The following is a 13,054-nucleotide window of genomic DNA, read 5'->3' on the forward strand; positions in this document are numbered from 1 at the left end:
CTGCCTGAGTGGGCAGAGCGACTTACAAAGAATCCTAGTCCACCCTCCCCTTCGTTGATTTACCTTTTAAACCTGGTGATTTTAAGCTGCCCAACCCTACTGTAAATTGAACTTAATAAGTTCCTTCACTTTGGCAGTCAGATTTAAGCCTAAATCTTGAGATGAGTCCAGTGGCCAGCCTGGCCACACAACTCCTCAGCAGATGAGCTCAGCTTGACTAGTGAGGGCTTGAACTCAATTTGGTCCTTGGCTTTGGTTGATGACTGAGTAGGGGGAGGTACACTCTTTGCTCCAACCTTGGTGTGCATTTGGAGGTTTTTGCATTATTTTGACAGTGGATGGTTAACTGTTGCTTCCTTATGGCCAGCCAGATCAGTCTGCATTGGAAATCTCCTCCCAGTCCCATAGGCCTACATGGGCTAGCTCATACCATTTGAGGGTCCATCTGTTCAGTCTTTGTGGGGGGTTCCCTACTTAGGCTAGCAGAGGCATATCAGTGTCACGCAGGAATGGAAATAAAACCACAAGTAAATAGAAATCAGGCAGCTTCTAAATGTAAGCAAAAGAAAGAATATAAGGTGAAGGACCAGATGAGAAGGCAAGAAATGTGGACAAAGCATTAATATAGTTGCAAGTATAGAAAACTTCTGGAAGAACCTCATGTCGATCAGGAACAACTACAGGAATGGTTAAGGAGAGGATTGGTGGCACAAGATAGTGGGCTTACGTACACGTTGGTTTACAAGGTCCATTGAACATGTGGGAGAAATAGACAAATGTAAGTTTGGTAATACAGAATTGGAAAAGGTTGCACACCTCATTGCTGGTTGCGACATACTAATGGCAGAAGGACTGTGTACAGAGAGGCATAATAATGTGGCAAGACTGTTGCACTGAGTGCTGTGTAAACATTATAGTGCTGAAGTGGCTGAAAAACACTGGAAACTTGAGCCACAAAGCATCATAGAAAATGATGGTCTACTTCACATCCATTACCAACAGTTCAAAAGATAGTTGCTAGAAAACTGGATCTAGTGGTCCAAGAAAAGGAGACAAAAGTAGCATTGATTGTTGAAATCACCACACCCAGTCATTACAGTGTCTTGTGTACAGAGAGAGAGTCATAAAATATCAGGATTTGCAGGCAGAAACAAGAGCAATGTGGAAGAAAAATACCTAGATAGTTCCAATAGTAGTAGGAGCAACAGGTCTTATAAAAAAAAGAATCTGCAATCGTATTTACATATGTTAGCAATACATGTAACTGTACGAATTGCAGAAGGAGTCATTACTGGGCACATTGTGGGGGCTGAGAAGAGCACTTCTGGCTGACAGCAAAGATTGAAACAATACTAATTTCATTATCTTTAATCGTACTTTGACGTAGGAATGGGGTCCATTCTCGTCACGGTATTAGAAACCCAAAAGATATGGAGAAATTAAAAAAGGGGTTCCACTTTGGGTTTAGGACATTATGCGTATGTTTGCCATCTGATAGGAGCAGGAGACATGTGGAAGCACATCTTTAGGTAATTTTGTCTGAAGCCCAAGCCAGCACTGATGCAAGTCTCTGTACAGTTTTGTCTGACTTTAGCTAACTTGTTTTACCTTACTGATTCTGAATCACCCAACACCCACTCCTTCTCTATGACATTCTTCACCATGCATAATCTTACTCCTGCAGGTAATAGTTGGAATGGTATGCCCTCACTTCTTGGATTGTAGGAGGGTACAGAGGACCTGGACGCTACTTTCTCTGAGACACAAAGGGATACTGAGACCATCCCTTTCTGAAGTCAGGTCTGTTTTAACTTGTCAAATTTTTACTTTGTCAAAATTCATATGGTCGAGATCATAGGATTAACAGTTTAAAATAGACAACTATGGAAAAGAAACTGTTGCAGAGAGATGGTGGTAGAGTAGGGATAAGGGAGTGTGCCCTTTTTCTCCACTGTAGTACAATCTCAGAGTTAGTATGTATAATTAACAGGAAGTATGGAAGCTTGCTTCCCTGCATAAACACTGTTTATTTTTCATAGTTGTTCTTGACCATATGAATTTCAGCAATTTAATACTTCATACTAAAATAGATTTCTGTATTCATATTAGATGTGATGTTCTTTGAAGACATATTTTCTCTGATAGTGTACAGCTTGGACCTGTCTTCAGGTCCTCTGAGGCAGATAATAGAGTTTCTGGAGAAGATGTAGGAGCTCTAGGTCATCCCTTCTTTGGAACCTGTCATTAAGGATGCTATCACAGTAGTCCAGAAGAACTATGATTCTGCTGTGTGGATCCCTAGGAAAAAGCTTGATGTCTTTTACACACTGCCATCTAAGTGGGCAGATCAACTTGTTAAGCATGCAATTACTAAATTCCTAGCCAATGCTTTGGTTCAATATAAGTATCGGAGACCACATTTTGAATAAGGAGCATTTATTTTTACAGTGTGGTAAGAGGTTAAACTCCTTTACCATGTTAGAATTTAAGGCATTCAACTATTTGTCACATGTTTTTATTCCAGCTGCATCTGATGTGAAGAGCATGGAATAATGTAGGTAACATCTAAATGCCCTTGCTGAAGGAGTACCTGACAGAGTTTGTGTATAGCATCCATAGTGGAATACCATGTGCTCTGTAATAATTGTAACTGTGCTGATGTTTTGGCAAGAGACATGTTCTCATGTGGGTGTGGTGTGTCTCTGCAGGATGGCATGGCAGTGATCATCGTCCATCAAGAAGCTAAGGGACAGAATACTGGATGCCCAACTTTGGGGGCATGTGCTCTTTGATCAGCTTTAGGGGCATGTGCTCTATGATCAGCCTGATGTTCTTCGTGTTTCATTGTTGCAGTCATCACACTAGGGTTATCTGCCTGCAGGTAGCCCTGAGTTGGCCTAAATACCAGAGACTTAGTATTTCTGTGTTGTATGCTGTCACTCAAGGACTGATGTCAGGTCATCAGAGGTATAAAAACAGGCAGCCGACGCCATTACAGCAGTCTTTCTTGCCGAGGAGCCCGAAGCAGAAGCAGTTTGCAAGTGCCGGTCGGCTGCTGCCTGAATTTTCGTTTATGAATTTAATAATCTTGAAGTCTTCTAAAGCTAAATACCCTGTTGGGGATCCTTTTTTTTTTTTGCTCTAACCGATGTCAGAAAAAGTTAACAGTTGTCTTGCCTGTGGAAAGCAAATACCTCACAATGATTTTCATTCTTACTGTGTCACCTGTTTAGGCCCAGACCACAACGTCCCTCGCTGTTGGTTTTGTGCCTTGTTTAACGCCCGAACCATTTGTTGTCGGGCTCTCTTTGTCGCTAAATTGTTTCACTCTTGACCTCCGTATTCTGAAATGGCTTCAGTAAGCCATCCGACTACTGATATTCCAAAAAAAATGTAAGGATAAAGACAGACAGACTGCATAGGTCCAAATCTGCTGACGATGCTTCCGTTAAGCTAGTCGCCAGTGCACTGGCAATCAGTAAGGTGCCTTTGCAGCCCCTGCGGCCTGCTTCAATGGATTCGCAGGACTCTACTGAGACCCATTCAGAGTCAGGTATGCTGCAAGACTCTTCTTCAGCTATGGAACCTGCGGATGTCTCTACCTTGGATGGGTCTTGAGCCGCTCTACAGGCACCAGCTTCTGAGGCAGTTATTCGCTCAACTGATGTTCGACTCATTCTTTTTTAACCAAAACTACTGAGTTTCTAAGGCCCAGAGTACGCACTATGCCTAGAAATCCGACGACCAAAGAGCATGCACCTGCTCCCATGCCAGAAAAACAAATGCTTAGAATGGCTGAAGACCTTATCACGCTGATTAGGGGAAGTCAGCCTTCCCCTGCTAAGAGACAGAGTTCAATCCCCTTCAACTTCTACAGACCAGGAGTCCAATGACTCAGATTCCTGATTATGAAGACATGCCCTTATCTGCTTATGAGGATTCAGATGCAGAGGAATCCATTCCCTCTGCCTCCCCTCCAGAAGATTTTTATTTTGGGGAAACCTTGCATACCTTAAGAGAGCATTTCCAGTGGGAATGCCAAGACTACCCTCAGTCCAAAAAGAGACTCAAAGAATTTCTAGAGTTGCCTCAGCACAGGCCTTTAACAATACCCTCTGTCCTTGATGATGTTTTTATGGTATCCAGTCTTACTCCTGACACATTACCTCCTGCCCCTAGGAAACCAGACGGGTACTACAGAGTACCTGACACTCTTTTCAAGAATCCTATTGCTAACCCAGAGATTATTTCCCAGGGGCCTAAAGGTATCAAGGCTACTACAGCCATGAATCCCTCCCCTTCGGACAGGGTTTCCAGAGCTTTGGACAGATAGGGTAAGAAGGTATATACCTCTGCAACTCTTGCTATTAGGGCATTGAATTGTCAGTTTCATATGCTGAAGTACCTGCAACATATTATGGAACTTATTAAACAAAAAGTGGCAACTTTTTCAGACTGTGCAGAAAATAAAGAATTGCAGGAGCTTATGCACTCTGCAAGCCAAGTCAGCAAGCATACTTTCAGTGTGGCTTTGACACCCTAGAAACATCCTGCTGGGCAGCAGTCACTGTCTCTGTACTGAGACATGCTTGGCTGAAGGAGCAGACCTTGCCAGACCATGTCAAATCAACGTTACTAGACACTCCTTTGAATAAGGACTGTTTGGCACCAAAGCAGAAGAGGTTCTTAAAAAGATGGAAGAAAAAGCTAAGTCTATTCAGACTGTTAAAGAATTCTTACAAGTACAACCCCCTAGATTCAGTAGGCATTGCCCTTCTAAACACTGTTTTTTTCCAGCCAGCTCCAGGCCTTCTCAAACCAGACCCAGGGGGAACAGACCACCCAGGCTACAGTCTCAGGGTATGCAGAGATCTAAGCAATGGAGTGCCCCCATCCCTAAAGCAGGGAGTGGTAAGCCACCTCCTTACAGAAAAAGCTCACAATGACTTATTTACTTCACTTCCCAGCCTTGCCCAATTGCTTGTGCTCCTAGGAGGAAAACTTGCCCTTTATGCAAAAAACTGCATGTCCATCACTCAGGACTGGTGGGTCCTCAATATTGTATCCCCAGGGGTACAAATTTTATTTCTATTCACTGCCAACCCCAAGCAGGTTTTCAGATCTTCCTCCAAACCAGTGGGTATAGGCTCAAAACCAGGTACTTTCCCTGCTCAATATCAGAGCTATTCAGCTGGTTCCAGAAGAACAGAGGGGTCAAGGATTCTACTCCAGACTCTTCCTGGTACCCAGGAAAGAGGGCAATTGGTGCTCAATCCTAGATCTTTCAATTCTCAACACCTTCGTGGTGATACCAAAATTCAAAATGCTTACCCTGCAACAGCTTCTTCCTATGCTAGCCAAGAATGCCTGGTTAGTCACCCTAGACTTAAAAGAAGCTTATCTGCACATCCCCGTAAGGGAGTCATGCAGGAAGTATCTACATTTAAGGGCAGGATCTATGCATTATCAGTTCTCTGCACTTCCCTTTGGCTTATCTACTTCGCCCAGAGTATTCGCAAAATACCTGGCTCCAGCCATTTCATACTGCAGGCAGAGAAATATCCAAATTTACCCGTACTGATTCCGGCAGACAGTCGGGAATTGCTGCTGCAGCACCTGACATTTGTGAAAAACCTTCTCACTTCCTTGGAGTACACCATCAACGAAAAGAAATCAAAACTGGTACCCAGTCAAAAGATTGTATTCCTGGGAGCAAGCTTGGACACAACTTCCCAGATGGCATTCCTCACTTCAGAAAAACAAGTCTGTCTGACAGACTACTTCCAACAAATGGCCACCAAAACCCAGCTATCTGCAAGAAAAATACTGCAAGCCCTAGGGTTCATGGCCGCATGTATACTGCTAATTCCATATGCAAGACTGCATATGAGGAAACTTCAATGGTACTTAAAAAGTCTTTGGTGCCAACATTCTCAGGACCTGGAAACAGTCATTTCTATCATACCTTGTCTAAGGACAGAGCTCCTTTGGTGGGTAGAAGCATGCAACCACAACAAGGGACTGCCATTTACTCAATTTAATCAACCCCACGCAGCCCAGACCCTAACCACAGACGAATTAGACTTTGCCTAGGGGGCACACATGAATGGCAAATGTATTCAGGGCCACTGGAGCCAAAGTCAAATCCACCTGCACATCAACCAAAAAGATGTGCTAGCTGTACAGAATGCACTGACAGCTTTCAGATCCCTTCTCTTTCCAGGACAACTGCTAATAAAAACAGACAACACCACAGTTATGTGGTACATCAACAAGCAGGGGGGGAACCCATTCCTACCCACTCTGCAGGTTAGCCATGGCCCTGTGGAACATGGCCTTGGCCATTCAAGTCCATCTGCAAGCTCAGTTCCTGCCAGGCAAACAGAACTCACTGGCAGGCAACCTAAGCAGAAATCTCCTAGACCCACACGAGTGGCAATTGGAGCCCAGCACCTTCAACCTTCTGATTCAGAAATGGGGGACCCCAGAAGTGGATCTCTTTGCCTCCCCTACAACCACCAGCTCAGCAAATTTGGCACCAGGAATCCTCACAGCAGGGCCTGGAAAGTGGATGCCCTATCTTTTCAGTGGGTAAATCTCTCAATCCCTGCCTTTCCCCCCTCTGCCTCTCCTCTCACAAGTATTACTCAAGATAAAACAAGACAGACCAAGGACAGTTCTGATTGCCCTGGACTGGCCACGCCAGCATTGGTACCCACACCTGCACAGCCTGACACCGGTGCCACCCTGGCACCTACACCAGAACTCAACCCTGCTCTCTCAGCAGGAGGGACAGATTTTGCATCCACAACTGCAAACCCTAAATCTTGCAGCCTGGTTTATTCCTTGAATTCTCCCACAGCAACTCTAAGCAAGCAGGTGCTGAATGTCATTCTTGAAGCCAGAAGACCCAGTACAAGAAAATCCTATGCTGATAAGTAGAAAAGATTCTGCTCATGGATTCAATCTAAAAGAGAGGACACAACACTGCCCTCCCTGCTGCTAATCCTGGATTACTTAGCAGATTTACTCCAAGGCCTGTCTTTCTCCATCAAGACGCATGCCTCAGCCATTTCTGCTCATTACAACACTGAGCCACCTCTATTCTCACACCCTCTTATCAAACAATTCTTGAGAGGGGCAAACAACTTAAGTCCACCATGGAGAGCACCCACCCCTGCTTGGGACCTTTAACTTTGTATTGGAAAAGCTCATGCTTCCCCCCTTTGAACCTGCTGCGTCAGCAGAGCTGAAATTCCTCTCTCGGAAAACAGCCTTGCTTCTAGCCATCACTTCAGCTAGAAGAGTGTCTGAGCTACAAGCACTGATGGCTGTGGAACCCTTCATTATTTCCCATGCTGACAGAGTTTCCCTCAGGACTAACCCTTCCTTTAAGACTAAAGTGGTGTCCAGTGTGGCTCTCAACCAATCCATCCATTTGCCAACCTTCTTCACTAATCCTCAAAATAAAGGGGAAAGGAACCTGCACTCCTTGGATGTGCACAGACCACTCAGATTCTACCTTGATAGGACTAAACCCTTCAGAAAATCTGACCAGTTACTAGTCAGCTTTGCAACAGGGGCAGAGGGCAAGACTATTTCAAAGCAAACTATTTCCAAATGGATAGCACACTGCATCCATTTCTTCTACAGGCACCATGGGAAACCAACTCCTCAGGGGGTCAGAATGCAATCCACTAGGGCAACATATACCTCTACAGCTTTTCTCAGGAGAATCCCTTCCAGGGACATCTGGAATCTGCTACCTGAAGTTCTGTACACACCTTCACCAAGCATTACCACCTGCCTGCCTTTTCCAAATCCAGGGCAGGTTTGGCTGCAGCAGTCCTGCGAGGCGTACTAGCCAGCCCTAATTCTTCTTGACTGCCTCCTCCCTTCTTCAGCTTTGGTAATCCACCCAAGTGTGATGACTGCAACAGTGAAACACGAACAACATAGTACAGTTGTGTACACTTACCATAAATGTAGATGTTCGAGTGTATTCACTGTTGCAGTCCTGGTTTCCCTCCCTCCAGCCCCCTGATTTTCTCTTTCTCTCTGTCTCTCTCCTCTCTGTGGCTATTACTCACCCCTTCTGGGGTATTGGTATTTACTTTTTACTGGTGGGGTTTTCTCCACCATAGCTTAACTCCCTATTTGGGGGGCTCCTGACATTTGGGGCAAGAAAAACTGATGTAATGGCGTTGGCTGCCTGTTTTTATACCCCTGACAACCTGATGTCAGTCCTGGAGCGACAGCATCTGACGCAGAAATACTAAGTCTCTGGTATTCGGGCCGACTGAGGGCTACCTGCAGGCAGATAACCCTAGTGTGATGACTGCAACAGTGAATACTCTCGAACATCTACATTTATGGTAGGTGTACACAGCTCTACTTTCAGGATCTGTTTGATGACCTGTTGGAGATGATGTAGCAGACCGTCAGTGGAGGGCCCCCACATTTTTCTTCAGCTGCTTTCACCCCTTCCTGTGCTAGACCAGGTCACAGCCCCCAAAGGGGAAAGGCTTTAATGTCTGAATGAGGCTGTCAAGCATTATACTGTCTTACCTCCTCCTATACCAGCAAAGACAGAGAGAGCGTCACCTCCTCTTCTAGGATTGCAGCAGTCCTGACTTACATCTGCCACTGTTAATAGTTGGCCAGTTGCTTGGAGAACCATCACAAAGGGCAAGTGGGTTTCAGATATTGTCATCTTTAGCCATATTCTGGAGCTGCTTCATTTTCCCCAGAAAGAAATCCACTAGTGAACTTGTCCACGCCAGCAGATCTCGTGGGATAAGCCCAGTCCTGTTGCTCAGCAGGACTCTAGAGGCTGTTCTAATGAAGGAGGAAGAAGGGTACTATTACTCTTGGCTGTTTCTTGTTTCAAGGGGACAGATGAGTTTAGCCCTGTAGACCTGGTTTGAACTTTTATGGTCTCAACCTTCCCCTCAGGTGCATTTAGTTCTGGACGGTGTCCTGCAGGGCGATATGCAATTGATCCCTCAAGAAATAAAGTAAACTTTTCTTGAATACCATACCAATTATATCCTAGAATTTCTGAGTCCTTAATTTTCTTGCCAATGGTTTTAAATGTAATGCAAATAACAAAGGGGGAAGAGGACACCCCTGCCTAGTTCCTCCTCTGTTCAGCCACAACGTGTCAGAGAGGAACCCTCCCACTTTGATTTTTACCTCTGATCCCTCATATAGCCTCTTAAGTAACTTTGTATTGCATCAGGAAATGTAAATGCTTCCATTGCCCTAGTCATAAAATCCCAGCTTACTCTGTCGAATGCTTTTCTCTGCATCGGGACCCACCAGCAGTGGTACTTTATTACATGAATGTTCTTTTGATGTTGTCATATGTTTGCCTCCCCTCCACAAAGTCACATTGATCCATCTCTATCAATTTTGGCAACACTTTTGCCATTCGTTTAGCCATTATCGACAAACACTTCATAGTCATGGTTTAAAGTTGAAATAGGCCAATATGAAGTGGGATATTGTGGGTCTTTACCATTTTTTGGTATTACAACCACCACAGCTGTTTTTCCAGGATGTTGGTGCATCTCATTTCCTTTTAAAATACCATTAAATAAAACCTTCCATGGCTTTATCACTTCCTTCCCTCCGATCTTCCAAACCTCCACTAGAATATTATCCCATATTCCTGGAGACTTCCCTGCAGATTGGTTATACATCACCATTTTTATCTCGTCTCCTATCATAACCATAAATTACTCTCTCTGGAAATCTACATCCCGCCCCCACCCCCAGCACAAAATACCACAGTGAAGAATTTCTCAAAAGCTGACTTCACACTTCTTAAGACTGAAGTGGTATCCTTCAAGGGCCCTGGGCCAGTGAAAACCACAGCCCACACCGCTGAATCCTTTATAAACGCTTTCTATGGACACCTTCAAGAATGCATGGATCATGCAATCCCAAATAAAACCAAGACCCATTTCCCCAAAGGCAGGCATCCTGTCTGGTGGACCCCAGCCATAAACAAGCTTTACAACAGGAGGAGGAAGCTATTACATGACAGAGCAAAATCCCCAAAAGGGAAGGCATCTCTGATCAGTACTAGCAAAAAACTACGATCACTCATAAAATCATCCAAGGCCAACTTCGAGAGAAAAATCGCAAGAGACACTAAAGACAATCACAAGGCCTTCTTTAGTTATGTTAGAAACCTGGGTGGAAACTCCCAGATATGCTCAGAGTTAGTCCAAAATGACAAAAAATACACTGAACCCACAGACATTGCCAACATACTGGCAGACAGGTTCAGTGCAAATTTCTCCCCCCCCCAAAAGGAGAAATATCTATCCCAGCAGAGTGTAGCCTCTCTGACATCTCAGATGCCCATGTGAGAGCCACCCTCTCCAAAGCTAAAAACACAGCATCAATGGGACCAGACGGTATCCCGGGTTGCGTGCTACATGAACTCCAAGAGGAACTAAACCCGCACATAAGGCTGCTGTTTAATCTTAGCCTTACTACAGGATACTTACCCAAAGAATGGTGTACAGCAACAGTAGTCCCACTCCACAAAGGAGGTGCTGCTATGGACCCTGGAAATTACCGCCCCATAAGCTTGACGAGCCTGGTCTGCAAAGCTATGGAGAGGATCATTATGGAACTTATAAACAAAGACATCGGGGACCTACAGACATTGGATCCTACCCAATTCGGCTTTGTCAAGGGCAGATCTTGCCTTTTGAACCTGGTCGACTTTTTTGAAACGGTCACTAAGGCCATTGATGAGGGTAAGGCAGTTCACACAGCCTACCTTGATCTTGCAAAAGCCTTCGACACAATACCCCACTCGGGCATCATAGACAAGCTCACCAGCTTAAACGTAAACCCATATGTCATAAGATGGGTTGCAAACTGGCTCAAGGACAGAACCCACAAGGTCAGAATTGCTGGAGCCATGTCAGACTCTAAGCCAGTCACAAGCGGTGTCCCACAGGGCTCGGTCCTGGGACCCCTCTTGTTCGGCATTTATTTTTCTGAGGTGCAAGCAAACATAGGAGAATTGTGGCTAACAAAGTTCGCAGATGACTGCAAACTGGGCGCCGTAATTGATACTCCAGCGGACACAAGCATCCTTCAGAAAGGCCTCATAGAAATGGATAACTGGTGCCAGGGTCATGGCCTTAAACTGAATGCCAAAAAATGTATAGTCATACCCTTTGGGAAAAACAAAGTACCCACAAATTACCACATAGGTGGTAATCCATTAAGTATGGAAGAAGTAATCAGGGACCTAGGGACCCAAGTTGACAGTAACCTCTCATTTGACACTCACGTTGCCAAGGTGGTTAGGAAGACCTTCTATATTACCCACCTTATCATGAAAGGATTCACATATAGATCGAGAGGTTATTGTGCCCCTGTACTCTTCCCTTATCAGGCCCATAATTGACTACAATGCCCCATTTGGGATGTACCTTACCCGACACCTGCAGCAGTTAGAAAGACCCCAAAAGTACCTCACCAAGAGGATCAAGGGTCTCAAACATATGTCATAAACATAAACTCCAGCTCTATTCAGTCGCATACTGCCTACTCAGAGGCGATCTATGTCTGACGTACAAGGCCATGTCCAATCCGGAATTAATGGACATGCTCCACCTCAAAAAATCCAAATCCACCAGAACCACGAGAGCGAAAGATTTGAACCTCAACACAGAAATAAATAGGACGTGCTGGAGGGACAGAGTCATAACCCAGAGGCTCCCTACACTCTGGAACAGAATCCCAGTCCATGTTAGGCAGAGCCCCTCACTGACTCTCTTCAAGAGAAATCTTGACGAGTGAATGGGAGATCGTAGGTTTACCCCGGGGGTCACTTCTATGTCACTACTAGACAGAGGCACAGTAAAATAAACCCTAAATGGGCTTAGTATTCTCATTCCAAGGGGTGGCGAAAGCCACATACACACGGGCTAGGCTTATAAATGCCCTAGGACAGATAGCCTAGTATGAACCTATGAACCTATGTAATTGTTGAGCCTCATCTACCTGTAACCTTGGCATATTTAAGTCTTCCATAAATATTTTCCATTTGTTCTTTTTCTTGATTACCCCACTTTTCTGCTTTATACAAATTTTCATAAAATTTCCAAATATGTCATAGCTCTACAGGATCTGTGGTTATTTTTCATGTTATAGGCTCTTTACATTTGACAGCACCCCTTTTTACTTTCCATTGTGCTAAAAGTTTTTGTTCTCTGGAGTTATCAAAAAGTTGCTCAACAGCAATCTTTCTAAGCTCATGCATGTTATTCAAAAACGTCCTTATTTTCTATTTAGCACTATACATTTGTACTTTTCTTCTGTGCGATTCCTCTCATTCTGTAATACTTTAACTTTTGTCAGCCCCTGTAAACAACTCTTGCTAGTTTTAACCTTTTAATTCTACCCTCTTTTAAACTCCTTTAATTTTATCCCACTCACTAGTTATAACTTCTGGAGTACTTTCTATCTTCCAATAACTCCTAAATAATTTCCACTACCCATTCCACAAAGTCATATCTTTTTATCAGGTAGGTGGGGAAGCACCAGTGTCTCATCTTTACTTCATTACCCTGCATTTTTAGCTTATTAATTATTGGCACATGATCTGAGATAATTATTGGATGTGTGTCAAAGTTCTCAATTAAATGCACGTGTTCCTGTGAAGTATAATTTCTGCATAGTCTAGCCCAGTTATTGTACCATGAGGAATAATATGTAAATTCTCACCAAGTTCCTACTACTGGATTCACGTCTCCCATTTCAAATATTTTCATAAATTCCTTTATTTATATGTCCCTTCTAGGCCCTCCAGATACAATCCTCTATGTTGCAAATCAAGTTCTAATCTCCACCTGTAAGTAATATTCCATGCTGAAAGCTGATTATTTCTCCCAAATGTTTAAGCTCAGTAATAGCAGTTCTAGGTGGAATATACATGCCAGTCTAATCCTCATCCATTTCCAGTAACCCATCCCTTACTACCACAAATATGCCATTACTTTTTTCCTCTTCTATCACTATT

This window comes from Protopterus annectens, chromosome 10.part0, assembly GCF_019279795.1.
Source record: "Protopterus annectens isolate FY-2018-M chromosome 10.part0, PAN1.0, whole genome shotgun sequence".
NCBI classification, from domain to species: Eukaryota; Metazoa; Chordata; order Ceratodontiformes; family Protopteridae; genus Protopterus; species Protopterus annectens.